Source organism: Podarcis bocagei (assembly GCF_964188305.1).
Source record: "Podarcis bocagei genome assembly, chromosome: 6".
Lineage (NCBI taxonomy): Eukaryota > Metazoa > Chordata > Lepidosauria > Squamata > Lacertidae > Podarcis > Podarcis bocagei.
In genome coordinates, this window is record NC_138130.1 from 76,234,742 (window position 1) to 76,253,406 (window position 18,665).

Genomic DNA, 18,665 nt, shown 5'->3' on the forward strand with positions numbered 1-18,665 from the left:
CTGCATTTGGAAGGGTCTTGATCCACATTCACTGATCTTCTTCCAGACTAAGGTTGGATAAACATGGGCATTCAATTCCAAAATCTGCCAAGACTGATATAAAGAACAACAGACACCTGGATCCCATGGCCGCTTTGTGGTGGCAGAGTGCTTTCATTGGAGACAAAGTAAACCCTCTTAGCATAATCTGGGAATTATTCAGTTACCATTCAAAAATGTGTTGTTGGAGAAGTAATGAAAAAGGCGTTCCATGTCTTTGAAGGGAGAAGAGCTTGTTTTAAACCTTGAGAGAGCCTATGCTCTCAGAGATAAATATGGGCCCCCACAGTAGGATGCTGCTCTCTTAATACCCCAGTAAGTGCTGATAAGGCTGGCACTTTTTGGAGATTTCACACCCTAAGACATTTAAATAGCCACATAATCTGTTCCTTCCAATGTAATTTTCTCAGTATGGGCTCTTGGACTATGAACAGGTGCCTCTTTGCTCTGCATGCTGAGATAGACATGCAGATAGGAACAGACACAGGGCACCTGATATGCAGGCCCAGTTTTCAGAATAACTGTGAGACAAGGGGATGAAATGCTGACTATCCCCCACAATTTTTTTTTAACGCCCAAAGCTCCTTTCCTTTTATATTGCTATGTATTCCCTATTTACCTGAGGGCTGAGAAATTCCAGAATCAGGGCTACTGGATTTAGATTTCTTTAGATGAGGAAAGCTTTGCTGTTTTTGTTTTTTTATGTCAATCTTTATTGAGTTAAAATGAATACATCCATATAGTATTTGCCATTACAAGCTTACAACATAAGGAAGAAAGAAAAGGAAAATGCAAGATAAGGACAAGTGTATAAAAATCAAGGAAAAAAGAAGAGAAAAAACATACGTAATTTTGAAATTTCTCAACATTAAGTATTTTGTTATCACAATGATTATTCACACAATTAGATATAAAAAGTGCTGCATACATTTAAAAAGACTTCCAAGTATTCTCATTGTACTTTATCTGTTATGTACATTATACCACATAGTTACCTGTTTCTTGAGATTTTTCATTATACCTTTGTTACCTTATATGAATTTCAATGATCAGTCTAATTCTGCCAGGAGATTTCTGTTTACACCATAATTTTTAAAGTATTCTTTATATATTCTCTATTCCTTATAGACTCTGTTTTGTCTGACCTCTAACTCTTCCTGTCATCTTTGCTAGCTGCAGGTATTCTACCATTAGATTCTGCCAATCCACTATACTTGGTATTGATTGACCCTTCCAGTTTCTTGCCACTAATATTCTGGCAGCTGTTATCCCATACATGGTCAATGGCCTTTTTGATTTTCCAAGTTCCTTTGGCAACATGCTTAGGAGGAAAATTTCTGGTCTTTTTTTAAAAAAAGTAAGTTTAAGTAGTTTTATGAGTTCCTCGTATATATTATTCCAAAATTCACGGATTTCTGTACAATTCCACCACATGTGCAGATAGGACCCTTTCTTTTTTTTTACATCTCCAACACATGGGTGATCTGTTTTTATACATTTTGGCAAGTTTTGCCAGGGTTTGATGCCATCTGTACATCATCTTCATAGTATTCTCCCTGAGGTTATAACAAGCCATCAATTTAATATCCTCCTGCCAAAGTTTTTCCCATTGTTCCATATAAATGTTATAACCCAAGTCTTGCGCCCATCTCACCATTACTGCTTTAACTTGTTCTTCTTTTACCTCACATTGTAATAATAAATCATACATAGAATCATAGAATCATAGAATAGAATCATAGAATCATAGAGTTGGAAGAGACCACAAGGGCCATCGAGTCCAACCCCCTGCCAAGCAGGAAACACCATCAGAGCACTCCTGACATATGGTTGTCAAGCCTCTGCTTAAAGACCTCCAAAGTAGGAGACTCCACCACACTCCTTGGCAGCAAATTCCACTGTCGAACAGCTCTTACTGTCAGGAAGTTCTTCCTAATGTTTAGGTGGAATCTTCTTTCTTGTAGTTTGGATCCATTGCTCCGTGTCCGCTTCTCTGGAGCAGCAGAAAACAACCTTTCTCCCTCCTCTATGTGACATCCTTTTATATATTTGAACATGGCTATCATATCACCCCTTAACCTCCTCTTCTCCAGGCTAAACATGCCCAGCTCCCTTAGCCGTTCCTCATAAGGCATCGTTTCCAGGCCTTTGACCATTTTGGTTGCCCTCCTCTGGACACGTTCCAGTTTGTCAGTGTCCTTCTTGAATTGTGGTGCCCAGAACTGGACACAGTACTCCAGGTGTGGTCTGACCAGAGCAGAATACAGTGATCCATGAGATGTGTTTTCCTTTACCTTGAATCAATTCCTTTTCAAATTTGGATGTTTCTCCAGCGATACCTGTTATCCTGTACTTAGATTTTTAGTTAACATTTTAGTTTTTTGGTAATTTACTTTTAGGCCTACAATTTTTCCATATATTTAAATTAATTCCAACACCACAGGAATGCTCCGGATCTTGTGTTGTTATTAATAATTCATCCGTGAATACCCTGACTTTATAGGATTTTTCCCCCAATTACAACTCCCTTTATCTATTCCTCCATCCTAATATTTTGCAAGAGTATCTCCAATGCTAGTATGAATAACAAAGGTGACAGAGGACATCCCTGGCTTTGGGTGTGTTTTAAGTATTTTATTTACTTTCAAATATACAAGCAAGGCATATGTGTAGTCAGAAAGGCAGCTCATCATTGTTCCATATCAGAATGCCTGCAACCTCAAAATTAGGCCTCCATCCTCAAGGTGATTTCAACCACCTTACAGCACTCTTTTTCTGCCTATGTGTCTTCCACAAACCTCCTCCTGTTTCAGGGGTGCCAACTTGAATAAAATATTGAGGGTGGGGGGTATCAGGTAAGCCTGCCCCGCATAATCGGTCACAAGACATGGCACACACGCAATTTGAATGGCAATGCCCATAAATTGGGGGGCAGTCCCCTCAAAAGTTTTATGGGGGGTGGGTGAAGGGACCTCAACTCCTAGGAGTTGGCCCCTATGTTTTAAAGTATGTGCTTCATGCAGGGTCATCAACTTTTCAGATCCATGGGCTCAGTTTGAGGTTTGAGCGGGTACCATGGGCAATGCCCACTCTGGTTAATTCTCTTTCTCTTCCCCTCCTCTGAGAGAGAGAGAGAACACACTTCGCTTTCCCAAGGGCTCTATTTAAAAGTCAGATCTAGTGGGATTAATCTGAAGCTGGAAAGAGGAAGTGGGAAAGAATGTCAGACTTCCAACTTTCCCCTTCAGCTCTCTGTACTTTTCAATGGAGAAAAGGATGTGCATCTCACCACTTCATGACTAAGGGGACTGTGTGTGTGTCCCCTTCACAGACTTCATAGTCATCAGGGGAAGACCTCAATGGTGCCATAATATGTACAGCAAAATCCTTGCTCCTTTGGTAACGGTTCTAAACAGATATGTGTGTAAATAAACATGTGTGAATGTTTTCCCAACTATTCTTCAATGTATTAAAATGCAGTAGGAGTCTTAAGTGTTTTCTGTAGCACAGTGATGCTTGTGATTTGAGATAACAGCTGTTCCCTAAACTATGTACTATTTCTAGTAGCCCTGCTAAGACTTTTGTGGCCTTATTCCTTGAGTGTCAGTGACTGTTGCTATATTTGCTGCGCTGGTATATTTCTATCACTCTTGCAGTGTGCCTGGAGCTGTACATGCTTACAATTTAAAACAGCACCCTGTTCCTTAGAAAACTATGATAGAAAAAGAAAGAGGAAGAAGGACACAGGGAGAGATGAACAGCAAAATGCTGCTATATTTTTAGCTAAACTGCGTTTGTTCACGGGATGACAGTTTGATCCATAGACTGTATAACAGCTATGAAACGCAACTCATACTTAAGCCTTTCTTTCTTCAGCTGTGGGTCCTTAAAGCAAACTATTTTTATTTTTAAATTCATTGAATTGTGATGCCGTATCATACTAATACAAAACAAAACTGACACAGCTGGGTATTTTAACTGGACCTCTTTGTTGAGATTGAGTGCTATTTGCACCAATTCAGTTCACCAAACAGAGAATGTGGGTCTTGCTAGCTCCAATCTAAATGTCTAAAAGAGGTTGGAGGCTATCTTTGAGGAAGACGGAAATGAATAGTAAGTAGAACAGAGTCTGTCTGCAGGGAGGCATTAAATTGTCAAGCTCTTGGGGGGGGGGGAGAGAAACAGCAGGGTGTTTGTTTGTTGCTATCTATCTTACTGCAGCAAAGGGAGCTGGAAGAAGGTGGACATTTTGGACAATTTCCAGCGCAAGTCTCTGTGTTTGCACCATTTCATAAGCAAGTTGGGAATACCACCCGCTTGCTGGCATTCTCCACTGTTATAGCTTCAGATGGCTCCCCACTGTGTATTCTCCAAATGTTTTCTTAGTTTAGCTTTATATATATCCCAAGTGATGGGTGTTTCTTCACCACTTTCCTAAGGCAAGGCTAGCCAGCATATAAATACAGTTGACCTTTACAGAACTGACCTTTTCTTAGTGACATCTCATAAATCCAAGTTATATACCACTTTGCCCACCTCTTTACCTTGGGGAATATACCCTTCAGAGACTCCTAGATTGATGGTTTGCATGCCCTCCCTTAGGTGTTGCCCAGCCAAGCCATACTCATGCCATATCTTCCTACTGTCTAATAGAATATAGGAATAATAATAATAATAATAATAATAATAATAATAATAATAATAATAATAATTTATTATTTGTACCCCGCCCATCTGGCTGGGTTTCCCCAGCCACTCTGGGCGGCTTCCACAGAAACCAAAAAACACTAAAATATCATACATTAAAAGCTTCCCTGAATAGGAAAGGAGGGTTCTCCATGGTCAATAAAAAGCATGTTGCTCAGGAGCAGGTGTGGGAAACCTTTGGTCCCAGGATGCTGCTAAGCTACAATTCCCACCATCAGCCCCAGCAAGCATGGCCCATGAGGGGAATTGCAGTTCAGCAATGTCCCATAGGTCAGTTTGCAAGCAAATCCAGATGGCCTTAAATTTAGGCAATGGGCTTCAGTCTCTACCTGCCCACCACCAACCACACCAGAAGGACCAGAAGAGTAAGCACTATGGGCCAACTGAAATATTAGGCACCTGCCTTTTCCCAGAGACTCTTGCTGCATTTCTGGCTGTGGGTTCCGATGTCCAGCCATGGAGCTCGAAAGCTGCTCTCTGTACATGACCCCCTGAAACTTAAATATGTGCACTGTACACTACCTTCCTTGTGAGAAATTGCAGGTACACTTAGGTGTCTTCATAGAAGCACATGAAGATATATACAGTACTTAACCTTTTGTTTTGAAGAACCATTCCCAAATATATCCCTAACCACAAATATAAATACAAATACAGAAAGGTTTACATTATTCACAGCATCACAAATTGTTTTGCCCTAGCATGCATATACAATTTTAATGCCGTATTCACATTTTTCACACTCTCTTGTACTTTCCTTTAGTGGGTCACTTCTTACATCTGTAATGTTTCATAGGCATTTTCATATCTGGAAAACACCTACTTCAAGCTTTCAGGCATAGGATTTTTCTTCTAATAAGGCAGCAAAGGTTTGGGTGGAAGCATGGGGATCCAAATGTGAGAATCCCCTGAGTCTGTTATACATATACCTGTACCTAGAACATCTGTCCAGTAATGAAAAATAGGGCATTTATGTTCTTTAACTACCATGCTACTCCTTATAGGATATTAATCTTTCAAAGTTCTAAGTATACATAGCTGGCCATCAAAGCACTTCCATAAGCCTGAACTGAAGAACAGAGCTTTTACCAGAACAGCAATCTATTGGTAGCATCCTTATTGGCAGCTAAAGGTAAGAGAATCAACTACAGACAGAAGCAGACATTTCATGTTCACTTCACTGATGTATTCTGTTGAGGAGACAAGCACAAAATTCCTTGCCGTCCTTCTCTTACACACACACACACACACACACACACCCCTTGCATCTCTCTCTCTGACACCCACCCACATATGTTTCTTTGTTTTTTGTTGTTTCTTCTCCTTGTTGCGTATTTACACAAAGATAAAATTCAGACTCACCTACGTATATGTTTATGTATGGGGTGGGGAAATAGCAGAATTCCTGCTGCTTTGTTTGTTTTCTTCAAACACCCTTTTGTAGATGTGTGGAGTGGAGAGCAGAAGGGGCCGTGGGACCGTGTTGGGCACCCTCCGCTTAAAACAAGATGCAAAGGGATGAAAAAGAGTGCCAATCAAAAGATGCCATTTGAAGTTTTCTGTGGCAGCTTCCAGTGCTGTATGGAGGGTCCTTTTTTGTTTTGTTTTGTTCTTTCCGCACTTTTCATGTTTAGTCTAAGGTCTAGCTCACCTAGCTCCTTCCCCAGCTCACCACCTTGCATTCCCCAGGACTGTGCTTCAGAAAAACAAAGATAGCAAAGAGAGCCTTTGGCATCATTTTCTTGTTTTACCTCCAGCTGGGGATTTTCTCCCCCTCCTATTTACAACTTTGAAGCCTCTGTTTATCAGTCTTTTCTTCTTCACCCACCACAGATTTCCAGGAGCTTGGCATTTTTATCTGTCCCTTAGTTGAAGAGACTTGTTTTAAATTACACACACACACATCCAAAGATCAGTAGAGAGTGGCAGATGGTAAATGAGTAAAAGGGTTGGACGTGCTGGAAGGCAACAGGCAACGGGGGAAATGGAAAACAAGAATGACTGGGGAGGCAGGAAATGCAAGGAGGATCAGGCAAGCCAGAAATGAAGAGAGATGGAGAGTGGTAGGGATATGGAGCTGAGAAAAGAAGTAAGCTTGAGAGACTGAACATGAGATGGTTAAAACTGCATCAGTGCTGTCGCATTCCTGCTTTAGGAGATATACAAGAGGAGCACTACCAGGTTATGGCCTGGCAGCCAAATGACCACATCTCTCTTGCTTTCTTTACACCTTAATGATTTTCCATGAGTTTAAGGGTCCACAAGGACACACTGCTGGCCCCACTCCAGATATCATGCAACTCACATTCCCCTATGGTGCAGGTCAGTGTCCACAGTCACCACCCTTGAGGGATTTGGTTCAAGTGGCAGCCTATTTGCACCAAGGTGCACAGGCATCCAGCTGGCAAACATCCAATCTCAATGCATGGACCTTGAGGGCAGGGCTAAGGAAGCTATGTGAGGCTGGAGACAGCAGACAGCACCAGGGCTCCCCTAGCCCCTTGCACTTGTCGAGTATGCTTTGTGCACTCAACATTCAAAAACAGTTTATGCTTTTGCTGTATGTGTAGGCAGCAAAATATATCTTTGTATATTATTTATACTGGAAATGGAAGCTACCTATTCTGTTCGTTCTGAAGGTAGAGCGGGCTACAAAATCCCAATAAATGAATCAAAGAATAATAGTCCCAGGTTTCAAAGAAGCATCAAGTGCTCTAGGCACAAAAGCAGACAGGGTAAAAATTGCTGTGTTAACAATTGTTCTGTCAAAGCAATAAGACACAGCTGAGTGCATGCTGCGTAAGCGAGCTCCATGCCACCAACGGTTTTAGACATCTCATTCTTATGCATAACCAACAATGAGCAGAGTGGCAAAGAGGTCTGGCTCTGGCTGGTTCTTTGAAGGCTCCCTTTTATGGGCTGGCAAGCCAGCTTCCCCAGTCCACAGCATTAGCTGTGATGCTTCAGAGCTTATAGTCTAGGCCAGTGTTTCCCAACCTTGGGCCTCCAGCTGTTTTTGAACTACAATTCCCATCATCCCTGACCACTGGTCTTGCTAGCTAGGGATGATGGGAGTTGTAGTCCAAAAACAGCTGGAGGCCCAAGGTTGGGAAGCACTGGTCTAGGCCCATCACGCCCACCTTACTCCCTCTAGCTGGACTTGCTAGTGTTCTTTCCAGTTTATGTCTTTTCCATGCACGTCTTCTGGGCAGAAAATTACCACAGCTCTCACAGCTGATATATTTCTCCTGCAGCCTTGTATTGAAAGCCCACTTCCCAAGGTTCAATGGACAAAAGAGCACACACTCTGGAGCACATATTGAGTAGATATAGACATACTATGTGCAAAGGTAAAGACATACTTATGAACCCTCATTGATACTCTGACCCTGTAGAATCCTTCTGACTCACCTTTAATGCTTTCACCTAGGAATATTTGTTTTGTCATTTGTGAATCGTTGTCCAAGTATATACAAGGAACGCGATTGAAAGTTTTTACAACAAGCCAAAATTATATCCATGTGCAGAGTTGATATTTTGCACTCTACCACTAAAAGAGTTATCATAAAATCCAAGACGTTGAGGTCATTCAAAGACAGCCCAAATGAAGTATTATTTGATGACCTGGGAAATCCTTAGCTTTAAAAAGGAGAATAATGCACACAGTTCTCAGATAAAAATTCTGATGCTGTCATCCATGCCTAAGAGTTCGCATTGACCAAGTGGTGCTGAGTGGTGCAGATCGATTTCTCAGTTGTTTTAATAAGATCCTCTGCTTCTTGTCTTGGTATAACCACCATTCAGAAAGAAGGAGGAAAAAGGGTGTGGGGTGGCAGTTCTCTTTTGCAGGAGGGAAGACAGACAGAGGAAATCAATTGGTTTGTTACTGACTATGTTCAGCACAACAGCATAATGGAGCCTAAGAGTTGCTTGGGGGACAAGGGTATATTGCTTGCCGTGCAAGCATTTGAAAGGCAATTAAAGCAGAACAACCAGCCAGCCTTCGTATTCTCCAATGACTCTGGGAACAAAATGTTCGCACTTGCTGAACCATATCCATGCACCATAGCAAAGGGAATATGGAGTAGAAGGGAGCATAAAAAATGGGTTGAAGACCTGCTGCAGTCCCTAGTGACAGTGATATGCTTGAAAGGTTTCTTAACAACTGTTGATTCCCAGATTTTAGTTAAGCTCCTTGGTTTTGGGTACAACAACCCAGTTTTGTTTTGTTTTTTTAATTTAAAAAAAAGGTCTTTATAAATCCAGGTCAGTTAACTGAGCACAATGATGAGTTTATAAAATAAATTTGAAACTACTTAAGATCTGTATTCATACTTTAGTTTATACCATTTGCAAATAATGGTATAAATGGTAAAAATCAAAGGGTTAACTTATGCTACCCCCAGAGCTGCAAATATTTGGGCAAGTAGATGAATGGATGGTATCATAACTTATGGAGTTCGTTTGGCTCAAACATGCATTGTGGACTTTGGATTGTTTGTGCCCGTGGAGAGATACGAAACTGCCTTACTGCAGACCAGACAATTTGTCCTTCCACTGTCACTGGCAGAATTTTTCAAGGGGTGGGCAAAGCAAGGGAGTGATCAACAACATAGTGTGAGGAGTTGGGATTAGAAGATTGCATACAGGGGAGTCTTTGGACACTGACCCATGTTTACATTTCTGCTCTGGTGGTATAATATCTGATCTAACAGTACAAAAAGAGAACTGTGGATTTGGTGCTGCTGTGCTACATCATTTGGCAATTTCCCTAGTTGATATGCATGTTTTGGTGTATAAAAAAAAGTCTGCAGGCCCAAGATGACGTGGAAGAACAGAGCGATTGGTAAAGCACAGAAGAAATGAATCCATAGAAAATTATTGGAGTATTCAAGAGAAAAACAGAAGTGTGAGAGAAGAAAATTGTAAAGTGAAAGGTGATGCAGAGCAGACTGGAAGGCTGATTAAGAGAAATGAATGGGAGAAAGAGAGGGAAAGAGATAAAACGGAACAGTGGGGGGCGGGGGAGTCCAGAAAGAGATAAAGCAAAGAGGAACGAAGCAGAGAAAATAAATCAAATAAGTGATTCCAAAGACTGACAGAAAAGAAGTTGTGCTAGAGGGACCCATGTGTCTCTAGTGAGCAGATAAGCACCCTGTTCTGCCATGCACCACTTATCAGTGTTGTTGAATACACAAAGCAGTGCCATCCCAGAAGAACGGTTAAAAGGACTTTAGTTTTAGGCACTATTCTTCTTGAAACTCTGGGAGTTGGGATTTTGTTAGGAACTTTGTCAGGGTGTACTCATGAGAGTTGCAGAATTTGCTGTCGTGCCTTTGCTCTGCCATACCTAAGGGAGCCGTGGATTGTATTAAAGTGACTTGGTTGCATAGTCCTTGTGAGAATTTTGTAATGCTACAAGAGATGCAGTTGAATGAATGTGCTGGGAACACAAAGCGCAGCAACAGAGAAGGATGTCATCTTCATCCCTAGAATGGCTTCATTTTCCACTGGGAAAAGAAGAGAAAAAAGAATGTGGCTGAATGTAGAAATTTCTGAAGAAGAGGAGGTAGAGTGAAATTTAGACCTGCAGTAACTACGGTAGGTTCAGTAGGAAACAAATTCCTTTTGTTTAAGTCTAATACAAACATCCATAGACTTAGCCTGCTGCTCTCGGGTGCAATTTGGGATGCTGTCCCATCAGCAAAGATTCAACTGCAAGCTTGGTGGGAAGGATGATACATCTTGTCCTTCAGCTTAGGCAAACAAATCAGAACAAATGCTCAGCAAAAACTGGACATCCACATAAGCTTTGTGCATTCAAATGCTCAATAAACAGCTTGTCTGGAGGAGCCGAGAGAGAGAGAGAGAGAGAGAGAGAGAGAGAGAGAGAGAGAGAGAGAGATCCTAACCACAGATCTCCTGTATTTTGTATGACCCTTATTTGCAAACTGAATGGAGACTGGGGCCAGATGGGGATTGGGGAGGAAAATGTAGGCTCCTCTTCCTCCCCTCTTCTCCAGGTTATTCACACGATGTGATTCAGGTACATCAGAAAAGGAGACTATTCCTCCATGTGACTAACAGTACTATAACAACCAAGGACACTTAAAAACTGACACCATAATTCTCTCCTTTCCTTTTCCAGAGCTTATGGGAGGGCCCCACATCAGTCCCCGAAATGAGGCGCGCCAGGAAGGTGGGTGGAAATGCTGCCAGGAGGCCAGCAGGCCAGTGGGCCAAAGCTTAATAGGAAAACAGCAGCGATTTGTCTCCACCACTATTTACGTTTCAAGCACATGACAGGCTGTCAGTGGAAGAGAAAGCTGCTAAATTTACTGCCTTCTAGATCCCTGCCACAGTCACACACTTGACAAGTCACTTCATTTTAAAGCCTGTCTTTTACCAGGCTTCTCTCCCTGTCCCTGCTTCTCAAGTACAGACAACAAACATGCTGCCAGTGGGCGTGGAAGGAGGGTTTTAAAAATGCATTTAAACTACCCTTCTAATTGCTGTGTGAGTTTCTGTGGAAAGTCCCATAAAGCCTTTGTGAGACACGGTTCACTTCTGGGACCCTTGCTTGTAGTGGTTTGCTTGAGAATAGTAAATGGAATCTGTGCATGAATGGGGAAAGGGTCGGACTCTAATGGCAGTTGATAAAACAGTGAGGCAGACCAGGTGTGTGAAAGAGGTGACTGATATATGCAAAGAATGAGAGCTTTGTATTCATGCCAAAGGTGGAGAACCAGGAGCTGAGTGAAGCTCTTAATGCACCTCTGTCTTGCCCTTGGGACTGTCTTGCCCTTGGGAGCCACAGAAGGGGATGGCTGATAGGACCAGAGAGGAGACAGGAGGCAGCATCCTCACAAATTTCTTGCCTCCCTCGTCACTAGGATACTGAAAAGGTGTGTCCCTGGCAGGGATGTCAGACAATTCTGTCAGTAATGGAAATGGAGAGGGTAATTGCTGATGTTGGCTTGTTCAACCCATGTCTGGTACAGAAGTCAATCCAGCAAATACAGCCAGCAGTCACTATTGTTGTGGCTTTCAATACACAAATAATATGTAACAGATGTGCTTTTTCTCCCATTTGCATTGCGTTTCCTTTGCATTGAAATGAACAGAGTGGAATAACATAATAACAATGTTATTACCTAATGTATGTCAATTTGCCACAGAGGAAAGCAAGCTAAATATCTTGGGTTTGGAGGGAAGACAAACTGCAGAAGAATGGAAACAGTGCTGCATGTGAGAAATACAGGGTGGGAGGGCAAAAAATCCTTTTTAAATCCCTAGTCCCAGCTAAAGGCGGCAACTATATCACCTAGAAGAAAAATACATATTAATATGCATAGTATAAAGTGAGTATGTTATACTTCTATTTACATGCTTCATTTTTTATACCACTGTTTTATTCCAAACTGCTTTATATAGCACTGTTTAATTTTACCAGTCACTTATATATGATGTAGCATACAAGGCAAGGCAAGGTAAAGAATTTCAGGGGGAAAACACAGTATTTAAATGGTAGTAATAAGGTAAAAAAGATATCGCTAGTATAACTTCTTGGAAAATAGCACTGAAAACCAATTGAAAATGCCCATTCCCCATTCTTGGTCCCCCGCTAACTGTACTATTGTTTTAAAACCATGGATAGCACTGTGGATCTTAAGCACTCTTCCATTTGTATTCACTTGGAAGACCATTTTCTTTTGAAGATTGGAAAGTGAAGCCCAAGGGATTTTGATAGATTCCAAGCAAATACAGCAGAAGAGTCCCAAAGAGAGACAATTCTTGTAGGCTCTTCTGCCAGCCTTCTTTTATTCCAGCATACATACATGTATTGGGTCTCAGTACTCTCCGCGGGTAGCGCTGTGGGTAAAACCTCAGTGCTTAGGACTTGCCGATCGCATGGTCGGCGGTTCGAATCCCCGCTGCGGGGTGCGCTCCCGTTGCTCGGTCCCAGCGCCTGCCAACCTAGCAGTTCGAAAGCACCCCCGGGTGCAAGTAGATAAATAGGGACCGCTTACTAGCAGGAAGGTAAACGGCGTTTCTGTGTGCGGCTCTGGCTCGCCAGAGTGGCTTCGTCATGCTGGCCACGTGACCCGGAAGTGTCTTTGGATGGTGCTGGCTCCCAGCCTATAGACTGAGATGAGCGCAAAACCCCAGAGTCTGTCAAGACTGGCCCGTACGGGCAGGGGTACCTTTACCTTTACCTTTTTACTCTCCCTAGTACACATACAGGTAACCCTGATCACTCATCTGCCCACCCCTACCCCACAAGATACAACACGCTTTCCAACACACAAACATACATGTAAGATTCCCAACTCTGACTGTGATGGATCCTGCTGAGTATGCCTCAATTTGTAGGGCTGATACACTCACTTGTTTCTCTGATGATCTTGGACAAAGGTCCTTGTAGTTTATATGATTAAATGAATCATCTATCAATATGTTATCTCAGACAGTGAATAATGACAAAGGCTGTAAATCCTCATGCTTCAGAGCTTCAGCTCATCACTAGCTGCCTGGGCTGGAGTGACATACATCTTTGCCCTTTGCCATCTTTCATGGTGGATAGCATGGTGCAATAAAGGCAGTGTGCATTCAGGACTTTCTTGTCTGCTGGCACAACTGGACAAATAACACTACCTTGGGGGGAAACCACTGCTTTCGAACTGAGAAGGGAATAAGAAGAAATTTAACAATTTTCCTACTGTACTTTCCTTTCCCCCCTCATTCAACTTTCCACTATCATTTTCAATGACATATTTGCTATGTTGCCCTTCTATTGCTCATTCATAGAGACAGGACACATATGGGCATGGATGATGTCATTGGGATAATGGCTATGGGTTAACTTTGAAGTTAACATTGTATGTGTTTGAGATCTCTCTCTCTATATATCTGTACAGTGGTACCTCTAAGTTATGAACTTAATTCGTTCCGGAGGTCCATTCTTAACCTGAAACTGTTCTTAACTAGAGGCGTGCTTTCGCTAATGGGGCCTCTTGCTGCTGCTGCGCTGCCGGCACACAATTTCCTTTCTCATCCTGGGGCAAAGTTCTCAACTCAAGGTAACTCTTCCAGATTAGCGGAATTTGTAACTTGAAGCGTTTGAAACCTGAGGCATTTGTAACTCGAGGTACCGCTGTATATCTTATGCACCCTGCTATGCATATTTTTCAAAGTCAAGTTTAGATGTATATATAAATATGCCAGAGAAGTCAAAAGGGTGAAAAATGATAGGGCTTTTGTGTAAGGCAAGGCTTCCATCTGGTACAGGGTGGTTGCGTCTTGAGGCCTAACATCTTTTCTCTTTTACTGTTTAAAGTCCGATCTCCTTCACGTGCAGTTTAGCAACTCAGAGGGCCTTCTAAATCTACTTGCTAATAGGCAGACTACTGACCAAATGGACATTGTTGGTGTGTCTCACTATTGCTGATTTCTAGGGAGCATCCATAAGGAGAATCCTCCTTCAGATTGTTGCAAACAGACTATGTATATACCATTCTTGAACTTCCGTTGCAATAGGGGAGCCAGAGGATGAACTGATGGCATTCTTATTTAGGCGGCATCACTACTTACTATGTGTAAGGCAGGTTACACAGGCCAAGAGCTTTGCTCTTCAGTGGGGATAAATGTCCCCATGAAGTTGCAGTAGCCAGAATTGTGTCCTTCACAAGCCAGCACTTGACCAAAAAGTGCAAGGCTAACGTTCTTAAATAGCTTTAAAAAACGGGCAAGTGAAGTGAGAGCAAAATTAGTACTCCTGACTGTTCATCAAACACCAAAATAACTATAAAAAATGCCCTTCCCCCAATCACTTAATTTCTTATTTCCAAGTTGCTGTCAAAACTGCTGGCCTTGTGCTTCTGAGTCCAAAATCCAAATAGGATGCTGGGTTTGATTAAAAACAACTTTCTGGCTTAGAGGTTATGCCAATATCCTGGTGCGATTTTCTGCCATAAATCTCAGCAGTTTGCAGTTTCAGGAGAGGTGGAGCAAGAGGCATTATATACATTAAAAATGGCAAAAATTTACCAACAGATTGTATCTTTCCACTCTGCTTTGTAGACTAGTTTCTCAGGCAATTTTTAGCAAATGCAGTCTTGCTCCTGCAGCGAGTCAGGGGAAAGAGTGAGTGAGGAAGATAAGAGCGTGGAAAAGACCAGGAAACTGGAAGGAGGGAAAGGAAAATAACAACAAAAAAGATTAAGAAAGGTAGAGAAACAGAGGGCTAATAAGAAACAGAGACAACAACCTAAAAGCCATATGGTGTGTGTGTGTGGTGGGGAGGAGGAAAAATATGAAGAAAGGAGACTGCATGAGAACAAGGAAAAAGTCAACAGAAAGAGTGCCAGTAATAAACAGACATACATAGATAAGTGGGAATGGCAAGAAAATGTTGCAGCACAGAGTGCTCCTGTCTGTTGCTCCAGTCAATCAGTCAGCCATGACCCCCACTGTTATGCTTTCTTTCATTTCCCCTCCCACAGTTTCCCCTCTTTTGTGTCAGTGCTGTTTTGGCCACATAAGGGCCTACCCTTCACATCTGAACTTGAAAACGGAGGGAATGATTATAAGGGCTTTGCATCCCAATCAGCTAGGAAAATACAATATGAACAGCAATTCTATACATATTTACATGCAAGTGTCCTATTGAGCTCACTGCAGCTAACACACAGGAAAATGTGCATTGAACTTAGCAGGATTTACTTCTGAGAAAACATGCACAGAATCGGGCTGTATGGCTCCAGTCTTAAGCACACTCAGCCAGAACATAACTATGTTTACTTGCTTCATTGGTTTCAACTGCACTTATTTTCAAGTAACTGCACTGGCTTGTACCATTAGTGTTCCTCTGCAAAATGCATTTGGTTTGAAATGTCATGGCTTCCAGCCAGAAAACTAGGGTGGCCTTGTGCCCTTCTTTACAGAGATCAGACCTCTGTCTGAAGGACTGTACAGTCCAAGTCAAGTTAAAAGATAAAGAACCATGGGAAGGGAGAACTTGTCCATTAACAGTTAGCACTTTGTTAGCAAAGTGAGCAGGCATATAGGTCATCTGGTCACAGACTTCTCTGCTTCGGTGTGGTGTTTTCTATTTTTATTTCAGTTGCTTCTGAATAAGGAAGAGCTGGGTTGTTAGGCTGCAATCCTAACCATAGGGAAATAATTCCCATTGCACTACTAATATGCGACTTGCTTCTGGGTAAACATAACTGAGCTGTCACCAACTCATAATCTCACCAAAAGCAGGTTCAGCTGACAGATATTTGTGCTATGGTAATGTGAGGATACAGAAAGAAATAGATCTTTGGTTCCTACACTGTGACCATTAGCAATTTGATCTGCAGACAGAAAAATGTCTCACTGTAGACCTATAGGCTGGTGACAAGAGTGATGTCTTGATGCTTAGCCACTAAGGGCCAAACTATACATTATGTTAAATGCATAGATGGCTACTCTGTATGTTGTTGCTATTTTCAGTTAAAGGAAAATTCACAGATCCTGCTAGGGATTGCAGCATATGGGGGGCAAAAGAAAAAAGAAAAAAGCCACTGTATGCCAGATAGCTAAGAAAATAGTAGCGCCCATTGGTGCCAATGAGATTTTTTTCTTTTTACACTGTTTTGCACATGGGGCAGGTTTTGTAGTCATTGTCATGGGGAAGAGAAGGATATAAACTCTCCCCATGTGCTGTGGTCCCAATTCAAATCAGCCTCAGACACTTACTTTTAAGTACTAAAAAGGACATAGAGATACAAAATATGCATTTGTAATATGTACAGTGGTACCTCGGGTTACAAACGCTTTGGGTTACAAACACTTCAGGTTACAAACTCCGCTAACCCGAAAGTAGTACCTCAGGTTGAGAACTTTGCCTCAGAATGAAAACGGAAATCGTGCGCTGGTGGCACTGCGGTAGCGGGAGGCCCCATTAGTGAAAGCACGCCTCAGGTTAAGAAAGGTTTCGGGTTAAGAACGGACTTTCGGAATGAATTAAGTTCGTAACCCGAGGTACCACTGTAATGTGTAGTTTAATGTGTAGTTTGATATCAGCGCAAATATTTTGTTAGGGATACCTCTCCAAGTAAGAAATTGCTGCCATTGCCTTTACCTACTTTTTAATTGGGAATAGGGTGGAAGGGAGAGATCTGATACTAGGACACTTCTGTGTTAAGTATGATCCACCCCACAAAATTGTTTGACAGCTTGTAGATTGATTATTTAGAGCGGGGAGGGGGAAGGGGGAAGTAAGCAGACATCAGCAGACATGCAGCTCTGAAAAATACATATTTGCACAGCAGGGAACCTACCTTCCTAGCTTTTCTGTACATCCCTGTCAGACTCCCCACACTTTCCTCTTAATTTTCTCCCTCTAGGCTTCTGCTGTGTACAAGCCCTGGTTCTCACTGAGGGGCTGGGAGGAGAGCGTGACTGCCAGGAGGCTTGAGACAGATAGGATCACAGAGGGGGGCTCTCTAACTGCCTCTCGCTGACCTGTTTGCAGTTCCACTGCACTCATGTGCTAATCTGTTTTGGCGGATGAAGGCTAAGGTATAAACCCTGCCATATCAAGTTGTCACGCAGTTGAGCAAGGCCAGCCAATAAGTGAGAAGAAGTGAGCCAATGACCTCTGTGATCCAAGGAAGCTGCTAGAACTGGGAATTGTAACCAACCCCAAACTCTAGGGGTGGGGGAGAAGTCTACTAATTGAATATGAAAGGGCAGCAGAGCTCCAATCCAATGTTTTACTAATCTGGACACTAACTGGCAACCCAGGGCTTCTGTAATTACTCCCCCATCTGCTGTACATGCTAAGAATTAGGCTGCCTATATTTCTGATAAAGTTTCATCTGACAGCCACCTAATCTCCCATCTGTTTTATGTCTCAGGTTCTGCGAAGTGCATGAGATATGCTGTTGGAAGGGAAAGAGGGACTATTACAGGAGCAGTAATGGCTCAAGATTGCCTCTCCAGGATGTATGAAGGCAACTCATTCAGGACTGAAAGAGCCAGTTGGTATTAAGATTCACAGGCCCAAGTAGTACAGGAATACATAGGCAGCTACCTTACACAGATTCAGACTATTGGTCCATCAAGCTCAGCATTGTCTACGATCCCAGGCCGTGGCTCTCCATGTTTCTGGCAGGGATATTTTCTGGCTCTACCTGGAGGCTTCAGAGATTGGGACCTTCTCCATGCAAAGCAAGTTCTACCACTGAACTATGATCCTTCCCCAAATACATGGACAATAATGCTTAGGAAGGAAGTTCCCTTCTTGCCAGTTCCTTCCTCTTGATGTTGACACAAGGCCTCCGAATGCAACCACTATCTTTGTGTGCTTTACTCTCTCTCCTCCTATCTGGGCAGCTTGGAGCTTTTCACTGGATCTTGTTCAGCAAATGTAAAACCACTCAAAGTAGTGTCTGGATCATCTCTCTCTGCTTTTGATTTCACAAACTAAATCTATCTTGGATCCTGCTTCCTTAAAGGAAATATTATGGCTATGTTCCATATGATCTTTAGTGTGTGGTGGGAAGGCTGGTCTCTGCTGAATGTGATTATCTGACATCTCCTTTGTCATGAACACCAAATAAAGCAGCCTCCATCTCCCCTGATCTTTGCAAATCAACTCATTACTACTTTTTAAAGTATAATTTGTACAACACTCTTCAATAAATCTTACCTCCCTGTAAGAATGTTTAGGATTGCAGTATTAATTAAAGTTTTAATTTTACATTCCATTATTTATTATTTTAAAATAGTTGTAGTCTTCAGCTGCTGTTACAACATCTGAGAGGGACATCATTTAAAGCCATCTCAGTGTGAAACTAGTTTCCAAAAATGTCACCCCCAAGTTAAATTCTCAGCTTCTCCAAAATAACACGTAGCACAATTTATTCACT

General features: G+C 42.2%; 1 protein-coding gene across 1 annotated transcript in view; it reads right to left on the bottom strand.

Annotated features, from left to right (window-relative positions):
* The window catches only part of LSAMP (limbic system associated membrane protein), a gene marked incomplete at its 5' end in the record, with an annotated part of 261,058 nt that overhangs the window by 65,400 nt on the left and 176,993 nt on the right, over positions 1–18,665 (bottom strand). The window lies entirely within an intron of this gene.